The sequence below is a fragment of the Melopsittacus undulatus genome, chromosome 7 (assembly GCF_012275295.1).
Source record: "Melopsittacus undulatus isolate bMelUnd1 chromosome 7, bMelUnd1.mat.Z, whole genome shotgun sequence".
Classification (NCBI taxonomy): Eukaryota; Metazoa; Chordata; class Aves; order Psittaciformes; family Psittaculidae; genus Melopsittacus; species Melopsittacus undulatus.
Window position 1 is genome coordinate 3,862,101 of NC_047533.1, and position 20,756 is coordinate 3,882,856.

At 40.7% G+C, this 20,756-nt stretch overlaps 1 protein-coding gene across 2 annotated transcripts in view; it reads left to right on the forward strand.

Annotated features, from left to right (window-relative positions):
• Positions 1–20,756, forward strand: part of CTNNA2 (catenin alpha 2) — a 499,450-nt gene that overhangs the window by 17,253 nt on the left and 461,441 nt on the right. The gene's annotated exons all lie outside the window — the stretch shown is intronic.

A 20,756-nucleotide genomic window follows, 5' to 3' on the forward strand; every position in this document is an offset into this window, starting at 1 on the left:
TTCATCCAACCTGGCCTTGAACACTGCCAGGGATGAAGCATTCACAACCTTAATGAAGCTCCTTGACTATTGAGTAGCTTGTACTAGAGCAAGTGTAGGATTCTAGCAGAAATATGAGTTGATCTGATGACACATATGAAACTCCAAAGTCTTCCTCAGTCCAAGCATATGTTGTACAAGGACTTCTGCAACTCAGAAAATATTAACCACAGTGATTACAGCTAAAGTTAATAACAAAATCTCATGTTCTTTCTGTAATGGTAGCTAAAAATGAAGAGGATGTATTTGCGTTGTTTCATCCCTGGTTGTTCCACCCTAGCCTCTAAGATCTTGCAGTTTATGGAATTCTGGAGTCTCAATGTAGCAACTGGACAATAGCTTTTAATTGAGGACAGATGTGGTATTGTTTTATAACTTCTCTTTTAATTTTCCCTTCATCTCTGAAACATTCTGCTGCAATTGTTCCACAAATCTGAGGGAAGAAGTATGGCCTTTTAATACTTAGAAACCCAGTGAATAAAGTATTTGAGATGCATTTAGGTTCTTGTATCGCAGGGAGTATTGTGAGTTCTGCTTCTCTCTGTGCTATCTGTCTTCACGTGGCTTTAATTGTATTTCTTTGTGATTTATAGTGAAAATTGAAGATTGAAGTGTGTTTAGACTCCCTTCATATGGAAAGCATTTAATGCCTCTGATTATGGAGACTTTATAGATACATGTAGTTCTACTAGGCCTTTTTTGGAGGTGGAAGGGCACATGGCATTAAAGATATAGATGTGCAATAGATTTATACAGTGATATACAAGAATTCTTCTCCACCCTCTTTTTTCCTTTTTCTGAACAAAGCTATGCAGAGCTGATGGTTTTTAGAGGGCTTCCAACTGTGACTCTAGGATCAGTTGCTAACTCCAAGCTAATCATTTCTCATGTGAAGTAGGGCTGCTTTTCCCCCATGTTGTTTCCCATCTTTTGCATTTTCATCTGATATCCTTGCCACTGAGCTTGAGAAAATCTGCAGTTGTGTGTAGTGGGATTTATATGGGACTATTCTGCTTTTATTTTATTGCATCTATCATTAGCAAATAGTCACTTCACTTTTTGCCTCCCTTTTTCCAAGGGGTGGCAGGAATTCAGTCTGATACTATACAACTATGGGGAAGATATGAGGTTCTGCTTTACCTTCCTGAAAGCTTGTCACTAATTTAAACTATTTTTTTTTTTTAGATCACAATGTATACTTTTAATGTTCAGTCTCACTCTTGCTTCTCTCTATACCTAAGATATGAGTACTGGCTGAAGTGCTGGGTTTCATACCACAGTGAGCATGGATTAGTTTCATCCTTTGTAATTCCTGGATTGACATTGTCTGATTTGATGCTATGAGGGCTGGAGCAGCTCTGCTCTGGAGCCAGGCTGAGAGAGCTGGGCTGGGGCAGCCTGGACAAGAGAAGGCTCCTCAAGGGGAGACCCCAGAGCAGCTCCAGTGCTTAAAGGGGCTGCAGGAAAGCTGGAGAGGGGCTTGGGACAAGGGCCTGTAGGGACAGGCCAAAGGGAATGGCTTGAACCTGCCCAAGAGAGGGGAGACTGAGCTGAGCTCTTAGGCAGAAGCTGTTCCCTGGGAGGGTGCTGAGGCGCTGGCACAGGGTGCCCAGAGAAGCTGTGGCTGCCCCATCCCTGGCAGTGCTCAAGGCCAGGTTGGACACAGGGCCTTGGAGCAGCTGCTCCAGTGGAAGGGGTCCCTGCTCATGGCAGGGGGTTGGACCTGGATGAGCTTTAAGGTCCTTTCTAACCCAAACCAGTCTGGGATTTTATGTTTTTTGGCAATATTTAATAATGCTTAATGTATTATTACTTGGAGTATTGTGTGCAGTTCTGGTGTCCTCAACATAAAAAGGACATGGAACTGTTGGAACAAGTCCAGAGGAGGCCACGAGGATGCTCAGGGGCTGGAGCAGCTCCTGTATGGAGCCAGGCTGAGAAAGTTGGGGCTGTTCAGCCTGGAGAAGAGAAGGCTGCGTGGAGACCTCAGAGCAGCCTTTGAGTGTCTGAAGGGGGCCTATAGCGATGCTAGGGGGGGACTATTCGTTAGGGACTGTAGTGATAGGACAAGGGGTAACGGGTTCAAATTTAAATGGGGGAAGTTTTGATTGGATATAAGGAAGTTCCTTACTGTAGGGGTGGTGGGGCACTGTAATGGTTTCCCCAGGGAAGCTGTGAATGCTCCATCCCTGGCAGTGTTCAAGGTCAGGTTGGATGAAGCCTTTTTTGACATGGTTTAGTGTGAGGTGTCCCTTCCCATAGCAGGTGGCTGGAACTGGATGATCTTAAGGTCCTTTCCAACCCTAACTATTCTATGATTCTATGATTGTATTATTTTGTTTGAAAAGGTAAATAAGTGACACTTTCACCTTGTTGTTGTTTTCTTTGTTTGTTTGGTTGTTTTTTATTTATTTTTTTAAAAAACACTTCATTTTCCATTAGCAGGAAAACTCTTTGTATCCCACTGAGCTGCCTGTAGTAGTTTATTTACCTGATGACCTGAAAAGCTTCATTGCCATGTTTGAGTTTATCTGGTTTCCTTTGTTCTCTTAATCTTCACAGAGGTAATTTTTTTCAGACACACTGATCAAAGATTCACTCCCAAGATGGAAACTGTGTCTGAAAAGCAAAGTTTTCCTGTGGAAAAATTAATCTGACGTTAAATAAATTGCATTTTTGAAGAAGTAGCACTTCATTGTCACCTGTTTACTTCTTGCATTTCCTTCAGCCTGCAACTACTAGTCATTTGTTAATTAATCCCATCATAATGTGCAGGTTTTTATGTATTTATGCAGGAAGTTACTTGTGTTTTAATTGTGGTAAAGAAGAAAATGCATTTTCTCTCTTCTCTTTCACCCTTTCTGCTCTTTCTCCCGTTCCTCTTCTCTTTCTCCCGTTCCTCTTCTCTTTCTCCCATTCCTCTTCTCTTTCTCCCGTTCCTCTTCTCTTTCTCCCGTTCTTCTTCTCTTTCTCCCATTCCTCTTCTCTTTTTCCCGTTCCTCTTTTCTTTCTTCCTCCCTTTCTCTTCACTTTCCCCCCATTTTAGGGGATTTTCAGCTCCAGTAAGAGCTGTCTTCTAGTCAAACTGGAAAGGTTTTTTGAAGACTGAAAAAGAAACAGTTTAGATACTTTATTTTCCTTTCTGGTCAGGGCAGATAGTGATGGTAATTGCTTGGACAGGTTGCAAACAATTCAAAATACAGCCTCACAGTTCTTGTACCTTTTTGTCCTGGATTTGAAGGTGTGGAAAATACTTATTGTTGTTAAGTATTTGTATACCTATGTGTGTTCTACTCTTCTGAGTGGATCCTCCCTTCTGTGTTGCTTCTCCAGATTCTTCTCAGATCCATTTTCTTTCTGCGTGTAGCACCATAGCATCAGTGAAAAAAATATATTTAATTATTTAAAACATCCTTGCACAGAACCTCATGTCTTAAAGTTAGAGTTTTTTAATGTCTGAAATTCCGATTTGTTTTAATAACATATATTTTTCTTATATAATTTTCATGTTTCTTTTGAAATGGTCGCTTACAAAACTTGTTAGTGGAGAACCAAAAGCATCTCAGATTTAAGTAGCCTGCCCATATGGATATGGATGTTATTTTTCCATTGGAATGAATTTTGAGGATTCTCGGTAAAATATCTGACAATGTCTCTCTCTCCCTGGAACTGTACAGTCTGTATCCATGTGTGTTTCTATATGTCTGCTGGTTCAGAAAGTACAGTTGAAGAATGATGGATATTTTAAGGATGAAGCTCTGTTCTTCAGGCCTCTTTATATAAGTGAGATAGGAAGAGCCCATATTGAAATACTACTTGTTTTCTGGCATATGGATTTTTCTGTATTGTCAAAGTCAGCTATTTTTTTATCCTCTGCAGAGTTAGGACAAAACCAAGTAAGCTGAGTAACTTCTGTGTATCTATCTGCTACCCCTTGGCTCAAGAACAGAGATTTATGTCTGGAAAGCAAATACATTCTCTTTAGCATTTCCTAGTGTGCTTTCACAAGACAAGTGCTGTCCTGCTTCTGGGACAAATGGATGCAATCAAGGCACTTTCTAATCCGTGGTGATTGCAGCTTTCTTTGAAGTCAATGGGTGTCCTGAGCGTCCTCTTACAGGCTCAGCAGAGGGGATGTTTGAACAGCTTTCTAAGCGTAGTAGGCTTCCCACCAACTCCTACAACGTCGCTGTACTTTTCTCATCTGTTTAAAATTCATGTGCTCCTGGTTTCTTAAGACTGCTTTTTCTCTTCTCTGTGTTTGTGATTCTTTCACCTCCAGTCAATAATAGGAAATCCTGTGTGAACTGGAAAGCTTGTAGTACCCAGCCGTCAGCTGGCAGTCACTGTACTGCATCATTCCTTCACATCACTTATTTTATAAGGAGAAGAAAATTGTTCATTACAAATATATTTAATAGAACTCACACCCCTCATTGAGGTTTTGCTGGTTTGCCTGGGGGTGTGAATTAAACCACGATCACCTTAAACATGGCATCCCTTTTATTCAGCGTCGCTCTAAAAAGCATATAAAGGTTTTCATTGCAGGCTTTCAGTTCTCAGAGTTTTATATCACCTACTAATTTACTTATTATAAGAACATTACATGGAAGGCCCATGTTGAACCAATCGTATTTTAGTTGCAGAAAAATGCTTTCTTTCCAGCCTTTCCACCTCTTTAGGAAAGCAGTTGGCTAAAAAATGCAGACCCTTTAGTGCAGAGTGAAGGAAATGTCAGATTAAAGTTCTGTGTCTGAGGAGAAAAGAAATAGTTTAGCTTATGGGCTAATAGATATTTCTTTTCAGTAATTATTTTCCTTTTAATTCTATCTGTATGCTCAAAGTTCACTATCTAGTGGTGTACATGGATTGAACTTAACAAATAATCAAGAACTACAAGTTAAATAGAAGCATAGAATCATAGTATGGTTTGGGTTGGAAAGCACCTTAAGATCATCCAGTTCCATCCCCCTGCCATGGGCAGGGACACATAGCACTAAACTGTGTCACCAAGACTTCATCCAAGCTGGCGTTGAACACTGCCAGTGAGGGAGCTTTTACCACTTCTTTAGACAACCTGTGCCAGTACATCACCATCCTCACAAGGAAGAACTTTGTTATATCCAACCAGAACTTCCCCTGTTGAAGTTTAAATTCATTCCCCCTTGTTCTATAGATACATCTATTTAGTAATCCCCCATAAGGTTATTTTTATCCCTATTTCATTATTGTATATCTCTTTACTTCCTATTATGTATCCATACAGTAAGAACTTCATCCATAATATATAACATTATGAAATTGCTTCCAGATTTAATTCCTGTTTTAAAAAATGGGAGGGCAGGGGGAAACAAGAGAACTTCACCTTGTAGCTGTCATACACGTGTGAGTAGTGATGGTATTTGTGATTCCTTAAGAGAGAAGATTAGGCTGGTTTTCATCTATTTTAGTACCTTTGATTTTGAGTCTTGGACAAAGATCTGGCTCAGTTTGTGCTAAATGCCACGTAAATACCTGGCAAATCCAGACTCAAGTCTCTCTGTTTGAAATGAAAGACAACAGCTGGATTTAGACAGATGGAGAGCAAACACAGGCTGTGTTAGAAGTGATCAGCAAGGTAAGGCTTGGTGACAACAGCCTGTCCCAACCCAGCCGCTATGGAGTTTCTTTTACATGGTGCAGCCAAGAAAAATACTAGGGGAGGACTGAAACGCAGTGACAAGGAAACACATTCCTTGGAAGAAACTCCTTGCAGGTGTCAAGTGCAGCTTTTGAGAAGGTACAACGTTACCTGTTTAACAATTATTCAGCTGCTTTATGGGATATTTATAGCTGATGTTGACTTCCTGTTGCAGGAGGCTTATTTTCAGGGATTCTTTAGCTCCAGGGCTAACTTAAGCAGGTGCTGTTGGTGAGTCTCCTTCTGTACCACCTCCTGAGCTGTGCTGTGTTATTTGTGCATAGCTGATTTGTGCTAAATTAACTTTCTTCTTAAAAATACTTATTTCAAACCTGGATGCATTTATTTATATATTTATTTTTTGCTTGGTTTCATCTGGTTCAATCTGTATCTGCACAAGTACTTATATGAGAAGAGCTCAAAGCAGAGGGGTAGGAAATTGTGGTGATGAGGAGGTGGACGCTGCTGAAACCATCACTGCCGCAGAAGGAAAGGCTCATTAAACAACAGCCTGTAGGTGTCTGTAGTAAAGTTTGGAGAAGCTTTAAAAGTGAGGATGAGCAATATGATGCAGAAAGGTGATTTAGTTAGTGGAAGAAGTTTGAGAAAGCACTGACTTTACAAAACCTAAAGTGTCTTTGTAATTGTTTTCTGAGTGCAGATGATGGAATAAGATTGCTGTTAACAGAAAGTACAGAAAGTGAGATACATGATGATAATATCAAGGAGGGGGGAGGAAGCTTTGCTTCAGCTTTGTGGATGAATCAAAATGTCCTAAGTGTAATATCTGGAAGATTTAGGTATAGTTTGGATTGGGTGACGTGAAATGGAAACCAAAATAATGCCTATATAGCAGGACAGAAGTAATCATTTCATTTTTTGACCAAGGGTATGATTATCCAGACACAAAGTATAGAAGCCACATGACTTCTTTCTGTATCTCTCTAGTTTCTTGGTAACTGCTCTAAAATCTGAATGCAGGGTGGCAGCTCTGTTTCTTTCCATATGACCTTTGAAACCTTTTAGTCGTTCCTTTTCACACTGTTCCCACTGTCTTCAGAAGCAGGAGGGTTTTTTCTTGCTTGCTTTATACTTTTGCATTTTTGTTACATTGCAACAGTTTCCTTGAATGATCCCAATTTGCCAAAGAACTCAGATTTTGTGGCTGAACTGCTTTCATTGCTGCGGGTTTATCTTTGCAGTGTTTGCAGTTTTTACCTGTTCTTTCCTTTTTCATTTCTTTCTCCTGTAGAAAATATATAAGGTGCTTGGGGAAAATATTTTCTTTTAAGTAATGGATCGCCAGCCTCAAGAGGCTGAAGGATTTTCTTCTACCTGGAAAATGATACCAGCAACTAAACTGATTCTCCTGAGGCAGATGGATATATTGGTTATGGCAGGAAGATATTTGTGCTGCCAAGTCTCGTAGCAGGTAGTTAAAGGCCTTGATGCGGTCAGTGCTCATTGGGCATGGTGAAAGGAAGGTAAAACAGTAAAGCATCCTTCCGAGGGGTTATTTAGATTGGTCACCTGAATGCTGGTGTCAGCCTTTGCTTCATATTAAACTTTGATGTGCAGATTTTCAGATGCTATTTTTTTCCCCTCATACATGATTCTGAAGGAAATTAAATTAAACTTGCAAGTTGGCAAAGAAAATCATCAAGAAGAACATACTCAATTAGTATTTGATATTAATGCTCTCCCTCTCCCCCTGCCCCCCCCCCCCCCCCCCCCCCCCAAATCTGGGATATTCTAGCTATAATTTCATGAATGATTTCATGCAGAATGTGCATGTGTGATGTTCTCAGAGAGGGAGGGAATGGAGAATAATGGCAGAAAGAACTTAGTCGAATTTAAATATTAGCTTCAATAAGTCTGAAAATGCCTCTGTAGTAAAAATCTGCCCTAAAAAATAAACTAGCAGATTTGAAGACCATTATATGAATTAGCAAGCTTAGGAGAGTTAACTTTCCATTTACAAGGTAACAGAAATATAGTCAAGCTCTTCCATGCTGAAAATATGATATTAAAAGCTGCTCTCAAATACTTTTAAAGTTAGCATAGTGTGCTTCTGATTTGCAGAACATAAGTAAATGACCAAAAGCTGGAGAGTTGATTTGTATAATATTTTTCTAAACTTATTTGTCTGGAAAAGTAATATTGATTGGGTTGAAAAGACCTCCTGATTTGCCAAAATGCTGAATTTCCCATCTTTATGGGAAACTTCTTTATGTGGCATGAAGTCTGAAGTGATTATGAAATCTTATACAGTACCAGCAAAGGCAAAGCTAGAAGAAAAAGGCAGTTGCTCTTAGAGACAGGGAGAGATTTCTTGTTTCCCTCTATGGCAGATCAGAAGTGTGGGATGGCAGAGGAAAATCCTGGGCCTATTATTAGGTACATGAGATAACTGTATTGGATGTATTCAAATTTTTACATTTAGAATTATGTTTCCAGTTCAGTGGCACCTGTAATTTCCTCCCATCTCTTCCTCCACTTTAGTTTTGACTTGGGTTAATAACAAGTCATTAATTTGCACACACTGAAAGCATAAAACAAAATACCAGAAGTTACAATGTGCAGCTTCACCTGTTTAGTCCTTTTATTTTGCTGCTGTAATTCAGACACCATTTGTTCACATGCAGTTGTCCATGAAGTATGCAATGGAAGTGGCTCAGGAGATGTGGCCGTTCGTGATGAGGATGACAATGATGCTCAGGTTGCAACCAGGAAGATCAGAAGCTGAAGAAAAGGCCTTTGGTTTCCCTTTTCAATAGACCCACATCAGAGATGTATAAAACCACACATCTTTTTCATAGCAGCCTTCTAGTATCTGAAAGGGGCCTACAAGGATGCAGGAGAGGTACTCTTCATCAGGAACTGTAGAATTAGGGCAAGGGGCAATGGCTTCAGACTTAACCAGGGGAGATTTAGGTTAGATATAACGAAGAAATTCTTTACCGTGAGAGTGGTGAGGCACTGGTACAGGTAGTCCAAGGAAGCTGTGAATGCTCCATCCCTGGTAGTGTTTTGGGTGAGCTTTATTGGGCTTGAGCAACATGATCTAGTGCAATGTGTCCCTACCTGTGACAGGGTGTTTAGAACTAGATGATCTTAAGGTCCTTCCCAGCCTTAATGTTCTATGGTTCTATTTCTTGATGAGGAATAAGTAACTGGTGAGAGGTCTGGTTGAGTGGGATGTGAGCACTGTCAGGACACCCACAGCAGTAGCCATGTGCTCTTCTAGCATGCAAGAGCAAGAAATCAAGTTTGCCACTCTTTGGAACCCCTCCAACTAGTGTCTACAAATCAGCATAACACTTCTTTGGAGCATCTCTTTCACAGATGCAGAAAATTTGGATGTTCAAGGAGCCCATCATTACAGAGTGTAAAGAAATGTTGGTGGGTCATACGGTGCAAGAGCTGAGGTGGGATGAAACGTGGGAAGAGAAGACAAGGAGTCCTGCACCGTGATGTTGCTTATGCAGCATCTACCATGTACAAACAGGCTGTGCTGAACGGGTTCTCGCTGTGGTGTCAGTGTGTAGTAAATTAGACCTAAAAAACTATTTCAGTGCTTAGGGTGCTGTTAGATTTTGAAGCAGCACAACAAGGTAGTTCTGCTTCAAGAAAAAGAAATGTCTTCAAGTATTTTTTTTGATTGGGATTACATTTTGGGCTTAATGATAGAATCCTAGAATAGTTATGGTTGGAAAGGACCATAAGATCATCTTGTTCCAACCCCCTGCCATAGGCCCGGACACCCCTCACTAAACCATGTAACCCAAGACTCCATCCAGCCTCACCTTGAACACCATCAGGGATGCAGCATTTACAACTTCCTTGGGCCCATTACCCCTTGTCCTATCACTACAGTCCCTAATGAATAGTCCCTCCCCAGCATCCCTGTAGGCCCCCTTCAGACACTGGAAGCTGCTCTGAGGTCTCCATGCAGCCTTCTCTTCTCCAGGGTGAACAGCCCCAACTTTCTCAGCCTGTCTCCATACAGGAGCTGCTCCAGCCCCTGAGCATCCTCGTGGCCTCCTCTGGATTTGTTCCAACAGTTCTGGTGTTCTTTTTATGTTGAGGACACCAGAACTGCACACAATGCTCCAGGTGAAGTCTCACGAGAGCAGAGTAGAAGGGCAGGATCACCTCCTTCAACCTGCTGATTTTGTTAAGTTTTAGGTTTTTTAGTTGTGTTAAATTTTGCTGAGTGACTATGGACATGAAGCTGATGGTTTTGGAAAACATGGATCAGAAATCTCTAAGTAATGCCACAAATCCTTTTTTCTAAGGGAAATGGACAATAATAATGTCTCTTCTAAAAAAAGCATTATTACCATTTCCTGCCTAAGTCATAACAAAATTAAGAATATGTATTTTCATGAAGCAGCTTTTCTAAGTATTGTTAAAATTAGTTTACTCCCTTTAATCCACTCCTTTTTTGCATGTAATTATTATCATGCCATTGCCAGCATTATTTCATTTCTGTAATTACCAGTATTAAACTGAAAAGCCTTTCTTTTCTGTCAGGCATTTTAATCAATTTCCATGACAGCTTTCTCTTTTCTTCCTTTGGTCTGTTTAGTGAAAAGTTTGGCAGTTCTGGAGAATATGGAATTTATAGATGCATAGTGATTTTCATATATTAAGGAAAAATTAATCATCACTCTTTTAGTCTGATTATTCCTTTATTATTTCAGTGCTTTAGAAATGGAAATTTGGGGCTGGAATTTAGTTTCAATACTGTGAGTTCTTGAACTCTGTGTGTCTGGAATTGCTGTAGAAATATTTAAAACATGGTAAAACAAATTAAAATAACCAGTGACTTAAGAGTCATAAAGAACAAAACGAAAAGTAAAAGAATAGCTCATATAAATTGTATTTGGTCTTTATACAGGTCAGGCCGCATCAGCAATGTAAGATCCTTTGTAGAGAGTCACAGCTTTTAAGGTCAGAGAAAAGCAGGAAAGAGCAGGTGGTGAGGTTGTTACCCTCCTGCTGCACCATCTCCTCAGGACATACTGGGCCCAGTTTCTGTGGTTTATGATACTGTTCTGCCCATGGTTGTTGCCTGCTGGGTTTAGATGCTCTGGAGCACAACCTGGCACTGCAGAAGAATGTGTTTCAGAAAACACATTATCTTTTCAAACATACACGTGTTGTCATGGTTTTATCATTTCTGCTATGCAGAAATATAGCTTTGAGACCAGTCCTATAAATAGGGAGGCTAGGAAACTAGGGATGAAGATTTGTAGAAACTGTGTGTCACTTTTTGCTTACTAGGAGATTCCGATTTTGCCCTTCTTTCAATTAAAGGGTGAGAGATTGTAGAATCATAGAATAGTTTGGTTTGGAAGGGACCTTAAAGCTCATCCAGTTCCAATCCCCTGCCATGAGCAGGGACACCTTCCGCTAGACCAGGCTGCTCCAAGCCCCTGTGTCCAACCTGGCCTTGAGCACTGCCAGGGATGGGGCAGCCACAGCTTCTCTGGGCACCCTGTGCCAGTGCCTCAGCACCCTCACAGGGAAGAGCTTCTGCCTAAGAGCTCAGCTCAGTCTCCCCTCTCTTGGGCAGGTTCAAGCCATTCCCCTTGGCCTGTCCCTCCAGGCCCTTGTCCCAAGCCCCTCTCCAGCTTTCCTGCAGCCCCTTTAGGCACTGGAGCTGCTCTGGGGTCTCCCCTTGAGGAGCCTTCTCTTGTCCAGGCTGCCCCAGCCCAGCTCTCTCAGCCTGGCTCCAGAGCAGAGCTGCTCCAGCCCTCGCAGCAGCTCCATGGCCTCCTCTGGTCTCTCTCCAACAGCTCCACATCCTTCTGCTGAAGAGCTGGATCAGGACTGCGGGGTGGTGTGGGGGGTGTGTGTGTGTCTCCCCAGAGAGCAGAATCTTTCTTTGCTTTGAAGTTAGAGGTTACATTTTTCTGTGTGTGGAGCTCAGTTTTCAGATTGAAGAATATTGCTTACACCCTAACTGAATCTACTGGCCAGTGAACATCTGCCCAAAGGACATATTCCCAACCCCAGTATTTTTTGTGTTATGGATTTTTCCACCTCAGCCTTTGGAGTTATTGAATCTCTTATTATTGGAGGTTAGATATATAGGTCTTTTTCTCCTTCCCCCAGGTTCTGGTTCATGAATTCACTGAATCGTTCCTGTTAAAAATCTCTTTCCTCCTTACTCTGAAACAATGATACAAACCAACCAGAAGCAACATAAAGCAAAGAAATAATGCAATACCTAGAGGCTAAACTCACATTTATAAGGACTTGAAATTAAAGGCCAGCAGTAAGATATTTCACCTTTGATTCAGGAGTACTATGCATGAGAAGGATGCTTAATCACTTAGTTTGAATTTATTGCTCATCTTTGTCTCAACTGTTTTCCAAGAAGTTGTTGCATTTATACTTATTTAAACCCAGGATAGCTTCAATTGGCTGATTTAAAGCTGCCTTTACAAAGCTGTAAAAGACTTCTTTCTATTTTTGAAGAAGATAAAGGTTGAAAATAGCCTAAAACACGCATCTGGACTGTGGAATAATGTTTTTAAATAGTGGAAATAAATCATGAACACAGTTCTTTTACTTGAAAATCTCAAAGCTTCATTTAGTAGAGCTATTCTTAGGTAGTTCAAGAATAATACAGAAGTCTTGCTCTATCTGAAAATGGTTATAGCATCTCTGTTTACTTTTGTTTAGATGAATAGTATTCTTACAACTGGGGAAAAGTTGTTCTGTATTTGATATGGAACATGATGGCATGCCTGTGTGAAAAGGTAAACATGTAGTAGATAGATAGGTATCTATGTGCTTTCATTTCTCATCATTAGAGAGTTTAAAAGGGCACAAGAATGCCAAAAGTGAATCGCTATAATGTAAGCACATATTGCTGGCAGACACAATTTAAATGAGCATCCCTTTTCTGGTGTTTTATTGCTGATGTTTTAGGTGGTGGTTCTGTCTTAAACACTTCGTACTCTGTCTTGCTCTGGGGTAATGTATGATCTCAAAGTCCTAAAATCCAAGCAATTAGACTGGGAAAAGACCTATCAAGTTTGTACAGATTATTTTCTTGACAATTCAGGGTTTTTTTTCCCCTTAAATAACGTTTTCAACTGTGTGTGCCTGTCACACATTCCTTCCAGAAGACTTTTCCAGTTTCTAAATACAGAACAACATTGGAGAGGCTTTATAGATCTCCAGTTCTGTGGTTTCCTTGTCTGTCTTCTCATTCATGTTAAAGAATGGTGATTTTAGAAAAAATAAAATATGACATTTATTCTATTTTGTTTCTCATCCTCTACTTTTCTAAGAGGCAAAACCTTCTTCTTGATCAGTGACCTTTCAAAGTAGTTGATTTACATTTAAGTAAGGTCTTTCATTTGCATGCCTAATAAAATGAAGCCAGGAAGTTCCACAATATTCACATTGAAACATTAGCCTTTGTCTATCACTACAAAAAGAATTTATCCTCAACCTTATAACTATGGAAAATACTACTATTAAGATTGAAATTAGAAGTCAAAACTTGACAAACTGGCCCAATGTGGTTATCTGCTAAATTTCCTTTGTGATTTCTCACTTTGGCTGTCTGCTTATGAGCTTTTGAAATTACTTTGCTTAATTATTAATTTGTTAATAAGTTACATGCACAAAGGTCCTGGATAACGTTATTTGATAGACTGAGATTTTCGTTGAACTTTTCAATGGCAATTTTAATGAAAATGCAGAAAATTGGCATTTGAATGGTTCTTCTTTTAAAACAATGTGTATACAGGATGGATCCGTTATTTTTCCTACCTTTTAAATCGCTATAACAAATGTTCTCCGTAGTTATGAATGATTTTATTTTTCGTGTATGTTCACATATCCTTTTGGTTTTAGAAAAAGTGAATATGTGGTAGATTTAATGTTATTACACCTTGTTTTTCTCTCTTTTTCTTTCTATAAATGCAGAAAGGAGTAAAAGAAACAAAACTTTTTGGCATGTTCAAATACTAGTTCGGTTTTGAACACCGAAAGAAAAAGATGTGGAATTAGACTAAACAGACTGAAATAAAGCCAGTTTTCTCCCTGCATCTCCTGAAAAGCTTGACCTCATGAGCACAAGTTTCCAGCTACTCAGGCAGTAAATTCCTCCCCTTTAACAATTTGGCTTTCATGTGGAGGGAATGTATTATATTTAGATATTAATTTATTTATTTTTCATCACTCCTTTATGATATCTTTTTTTTCCTCAATAGTTTTCTTAAATGTCAATTTTATATTGGTGGGTTTTGTAGTGTGTGTATTATGTACGAAATATCTTTTACAGTAGAAACATAAAACCAACTGTGATTTAAGACTGCATATGTAACACTAAAAAATGCAGCTAGAATTTTGGTTCTGACCTTGATAATTCCTGCAGAGAGAATAGAGCAGTTTTGCACTCGTTATTTTGCACAGGGGTAATAAGTGTATTGAGGATCGGCTTAAAATTTAACATTGTGTTTATGGCAATTCCCCCAATGTAACATGATTTTGACAAATTCCTGGATAAAATAAGGAAATAAAGAAACATCTTTTTTTCAGTAAATAACTCCTCTGAATCTGCCTTTTTAACTCCCACTCTTTCTTTTCACCTGCCTGACAGGTTTCAGTCCCTTTATTAAACTATTGATTTAATTTTTAGAGTGAAGTATTCTCTTACTTCCTCTAAGTTGTTCAAGATATTCATTATAAATTGTCTGAAAGCAAACTCTTAGTTTCCAAAGACATGCTATTGAAAAAAGCCAACATTTTTATCTGTGGCTTCATTATGGATTAATGAACGTATTAAATTAGTTTTGCTCATTATTTTTCAATTTAGAGTTAAAAATGCATTGTACTGATCAGAACTTCTAAAACCTGTGTGATTATAAACCTCAAGTACTGTGTGACAACCCAAACGGCTGTATCTGTGATCTGATTTCTGCTTCAAAATACAATAGAATTGTGTTAATTTGCTCAGATGGATGAGATTTAATGCAGATTTAATAATTCATGTTATAGAATAGGTACCAAGGACATGGAGTGACACATCATATCCTACTAATTTTAATTTATGAGGCTCTATTTAATATAATATTGATAACTTGCTAGCAAATACTCTCTGTTATATTATTTTAAAGTCATCTCTTAAGAATGTGAAGTCAGGTTTCACTCCAGAACTGGTATACCAAAATGAGGGACATAGAGCAAATGCAGCTGCAACTGGCATTTGCCTATAGGCAGATTTATTTCTTTTGAACTATGTATCTGACTTAGAGTAAAAAAAGGCCATAAACAGCTCCTACACAGAATATAGAAAAAATGACTATTTCCTCCCACACAGTGATAAATGTGAAATCCATACATATCACAAGTACTTCCACTGTGTTTTAGGGGGAGGGGTATGTATCAGTGGAAGAAGGTTTTTTTTGCTCTTACCTGCAAATCCTCTGTTATAAATTGCCTACTGACAGGAAACCATCTGTTCCTTTTCTTCTGTGGGAGCTCCCTGTAGCAGGTTCTGGGGAAAAGCTTTTTACAAAGCTGCTCTTCCTTGAAACGGGAGCATGGCAGAATGAAAGATGTTGAACCACATTTGGAAGGTAGCAATTCAGACCGTCCATAAGTGTATATGTACATTTTTGTAAAGCACATAAATGTTGACATTAGATAAAGAACACATTCCTGTATTTGAGAACATACTGGGAAGCTGGAGAACAGCAAGTTTTAAAAGCACTTTTTTAGGTAAGGGTAGACTCAGATCTTAGACAGAAATTCTTCCCTGTGAGGGTGCTGAGGCGCTGACACAGGGTGCCCAGAGAAACTGTGGCTGCCCCATCCTTGGAAGTGCTCAAGGCCAGGTTGGACACGGGGGCTTGGAGCAGCTGCTCCAGTGGAAGGGGTCCCTGCCATGGCAGGGGTTTGGAACTGGATGAGCTTTAAGGTCCTTTCCAACCCAAACCATTACGTGATTCCGTAAGCTTTTCTTTGGTCTGGCCTCTCCTCCCCACTCTTTCTAATGTACCAATGTTTTTAAGTGACCTCTCACTCTGGCGTAATCAACTGATTGCTTGATTAAAATGAGACATTTTACATAATCAAATAAGTTTTTTGGCCTTTCTTGCTTTAATATTTGCTTAATGTGAAGACCTCAGTGTTACAGCTGATGGTCTAGATATTGCCAGTATATGGAATTTATGCTTAGTAGAATTTTCTTTTTGACAACTGTTCCTGCATTTCTGTAAGTGATTCTTTCAAAGAGGTTGATGTGATTAAAGGGAATATTAGTTGTGTTTCTATACTTAGCCTTTTTACATTCAATTTCTTTTACTTTTATTTCCCCCTTTCTTTTTCCTTTACATCGCAGTTATTTATAGACTTCTCAGTGCGAATAATTCACAGTTCAAAGCCTTTGGACTTTAATACCTTGGGCTATATTTGGATTTCCTGGTTCTGTGCTATTTAGAAAACAACCCAAAACCCCCAGCAGTGGTTAAAGCAGCAGATGGACACCTTGGTGCATCTTCTTCTCAAGTTCCGTCTGCTCTTTGTAAAGCTTCTTTACTTCCTTCAATCCATAATTTTCCTTTATCCTTTGACTTTGTGAATCTTCTTAGATAGGTTGCAAACTTTCCTTTTCTTATTTCTGCTGTCACTTCTTTATTTGGTCATTCTTTTGAAGTTTACATGAATTTCTGCCATGTTTAACACATCCTATTTAAAAACAGTAAGACAATTTCTTTATGGCAAGGCAGCCTAAAGTGAAGGTTGAGATACCTGTAGTCACTTGTCTATCCCTACTGTTACTTAATTACTGGTGAGTCTTATGAAACTGTAAACACATTTCTCTGTGTTCTTTTAATCAAACAGTTTCCGTGGTCATTCAGTTCTAAGAATAATCTTTGTCTTGGTTTTGATTGAAGACTTCACTTTCAGTATTAGCTAATGTTTTCTTTCAGTGTTGCTGGTACATTAGATGCTTTGATATCTTTGCATTTAAGTGTCATTATCTATTAATGAATGTAACAAAAAACTCCCACAAACCCAAACCACCCACGACTCTTCTTTAGTGTCTTAAAACAAGACATAATAGTCAGACTGAGAAGTTTCTCAGTCTGACTATTATGAATTATGAGGTGGCTTCAATCTCGCTGTTTATATACCCTTAATTGTAATTACTTTCTTAATCATTTTAAAATCCTTTCTATGCTCCCTTTTTTCATGATGTTTTGCTTCAAGTAGCACACCTGTAAAAGGATAGTTGGGTAGTGCTGTTGCTGTAAGGACAAAAAGATTTGGGAGCTGTAGGGGAGAGGAGGCTGTGGTCTGTTACTTAGGCTGTTTTCCTAGGGAATAAGGACTGTGGGCTGGGGAAACCAGCAAAGGCAGCTTTCTCCTAGTCTGTTAGGAAGACTTGTAACTCTGAGCTTGGTGATGAGACACCATGGCTCTGGGGAGACCTTAGAGCAGCTGCCAGCGACTAAAGGGGCTAGGCAAGAAAGCTGGAGATGGACTTTTGACAAGGGCCTGTAGGGACAGGCCAAGGGGAATGGCTTGAACCTGCCCCAGGGGAGACTGAGCTGAGCTCTTAGGCAGAAGCTCTTCCCTGGGAGGGTGCTGAGGTGCTGGCACAGGGTGCCCAGAGAAGCTGTGGCTGCCCCATCCCTGGCAGTGCTCAAGGCCAGGTTGGACACAGGGGCTTGGAGCAGCTGCTCCAGTGGAAGGGGTCCCTGCCCGTGGGAGGGAGGTGGAACTCATGAGCTTTAAGGTCCCTCCCAACCCAAAGCAGTCTGGAATGCTACGATTCTGTGATTTTATGACTGCTTCTTATGTCTCTAAATTCGGAGTGGCCATTGATCCTGTTTGGATGGAACGGATTATTGTGTGAGGGGGCTTCCCATTCGGAATTGCCATGTGCAGCACTGTTATCTGGAGCCAAGTCCTTAAAGCCCTGGAGTAAAAATGGACTTAAAATATATTTTTGTTTCAAAACAGCTATTTCAGATGGGATTCTGCTCTGAATGTGGCTAATTTGAGGCTCTTTGAGGCTCTGTTTTTCACAGAGGCAGTTTAAATACTCAACTCTACTGCTGCGTTCCTTCATAGGTGTTCTGTATTGCAACAGAGAATGACATGAGGCATTACTCAGTAATAAGGAAGTTTTAGAGAGATTCTCATGGGAATCCAGTGGCTTCAACAGAGTACAGGTTGTGTAAAAACAAATATCCAAACACTTGCGTGTTAGTATCTACAATCCTGTTTCTCATCTCCAGGCTGGTTTACTTAACATGAATTACTGTTGAAATGAGCATGGCACACTGGTTGAGGTATGACCCCTCACATGCTGCACCTCTGGATGTAAGGCACTGAGGAAGAGCAGTTCCTTAGGGACCTCCCTGAGCCAGCTGGGCAGAGGCTGGTCCCCCTGTGGTGGCTCCTGGAGCACCCCTGGTTGCCCAGTGGCCATGGGCACGATGCTGCCGCCATCACAATGCCTTGGTGGTTGCTGTGGAGGTGCCCATTGTGATGGGGGCCCCCATGGTGACCGTGGTCTATTTAAGCAGTGAGTTCCCTGGAATCCAGAGGAGATCCCTCCTCTGGGAGGCTGCATCTCCCCTGGCTGCTCTGCGGATCCAGGTATGCATCATTTGACTTTTCATTTGTATTTTAGTGTTCCTTTTGCATTCGTGCCCTAAAGGAAGGAGAAGCTGTCAGGAGATGTGCTGGTGTCATCCCACCTGTAGGAGCAGGTGATGGGTCAGGAGGAGGCACTGGGCTTGTTCATGTGCTTGGAGCCCATCTCTGCCTGCAGAGGTGCTGGGGGTGAAGCAGGAGCCTTCTGTGTGCAGGCTCCAGTGCTCTGCTGGGCTCGAGCAATGCATTCTGGAAGGGGACAAAGGCTCTGGTGCAGCCCAGAAGCCCACTGGGCATTCCAGAATGCATCAAGGGCCCTGGTAGGTTCTAGTGATCCCTGTGCCAAGCATTCCAGAAGGCACCATGGGAACTGTTGGAGTAGGCAAAGCCTGTGGGTGCCCATCAAGAATTATGGCAGGCAAGAGGGGAACATTGCGGCTCCAGCAAGGCCCTAAGATGTTGGACATTGTGAAAGGAGGAGGAGGCCCTGGAAGGTACTGCCGATACCTGCAAACACCCACCAGGCATTCCAGAAGATGGGAAGGACCTGGTGGGCTCTGGCAAGACTCCAGAATCCCCCCTGAACCTCCAAATCACCTCTGAACCTTCAAATTCTCTTCCTCCACCATGGGGGAACATGGGGCACCAAGGAGAGACTTGGGATGCATTGGGATGGATGTATCAGCAATGGTGTGGCAGCAGGGCCAGGGCAGAAATAGTCACCCTGTACTGGGCACTGGTGAGGCTGCACCTCAAATCCTGTGTTCACCTCTGGGCCCCTCTCTACAGGAGAGACCTTGAGGGGCTGGAGCAGGGCCAGAGAAGGGCACTGGAGCTGGTGCAGGGCCTGGAGCACAAGAGAGATGGGGAACGGCTGAGGGACCTGGGGGGTTCAGATGGAGAAGAGAAGGCTCAGGGGGGACCTGATGGCTCCCTCCAAGTGCCTGAGAGGAGGATGGAGCCAGGAGGGGCTGGGCTCTGCTCCCAAGGAACAAGGGATGGGACAAGAGGAACCGGCCTCAAGCTGCACCAGGGCAGGTTTAGATGGAGCTGAGGAACAATTCCTGCCCCACAGGGTGCTCAGGCATTGGAACAGGCTGCCCACGATAAGACTGGAGTCACCAGACCTGGAAGTAAGTGTTCATACACCATGGAGATGAGGCCTCAGTGCCATGGGTTAGTGGTGGCCTTGGCAGTGCTGGGGTAAAGGTTGGACTTGATGACCTTGAAGGTCTTTCTTTTTGTGATTCTATGATTCTATGTGCCTACATTTCTAAAGTAGGGGAATCTGTTACTAAGGAAAGGCAACAATATTTTGCGCTGTTGGATAGGCATATTTTCCTTGTAAGAACACCCCCCCCCTTTTTGTCAGGAAAATTACTATATTTATATTTTGTAATAGGGAAAAAATACAACCAGGTATATCTTAAATAAATAATCTCATTTAAATGAGTTTATTTTGCAATATGGAGCATATTGTCAGCTCTGATATTATTAGCCTAAAAGTGCCCTGCTGTGAGGCTAAGATTATACTGATGATTTTTCTAGTCACAGTAGAATCAGAATCTGTTCTGAGGTGTTTGAGACTGATAGCTGATATTTGTTTGTCTAAAAGAATGGCTATACGCTATATAGCATGCAGGCAGTAGTAATGTGCTTCCATAAGGGAACAAAAGGATAGTGCATGAATCCCAGAAATCTTTGTAAAACCATGCTCCAAACCATAAGAGAGTAATTTTAAATGAAAAAAGATATTCTAAATAAAAGGTAGTCTAAATATAGGTTCTGGCTTCTTAATCAGAAGCTTTACATCTTGTTGTGGTGGAAAATTCCTTCTCAATGTAAATATCTGTATAAATTCTGTTTGTATTTTCATGTGATGTTACTGTAGACATCTCGATTGTTAAAGCAAATTCTTGCTTGAAATGTCTTTAGAATCAACTTAGTATTTTAGAAATGCTTAACTTTGGAAAGTTAACATCACACTTTCTTTTGGGATCATAGAACATCCTTTTGGTGAAGTTTAGCTTTTAATAATGCATTAATAGGGAACTCTTCATGACCAATATTAGCATTTCCTCTTGAACACAGTTAAAGAAATCCATCTACATAAAGAAAAACGTTGGTCAAAGTACATTAGATTTTGACAGTATGAATTGCTGAACTGTATTCATTGCAACAGTTGCTATGGAAATTCTTTTTTTTCAGGGTTTTTGTTATTTGTGCTATGAGGCTTTTAGATAACAGAAGAAATCACAGAGCAAGTTCAAGAAATAGACGTAAACCTTTTAGTGGAAGTATTCAGAATAATCATTGAATCCTAGTTGCCTCGCACTGTCCTGTTCCTTTTTTGCTGTTCACCAATTGACTGTCCACTTCAGTGTTAGTGGTACAATAG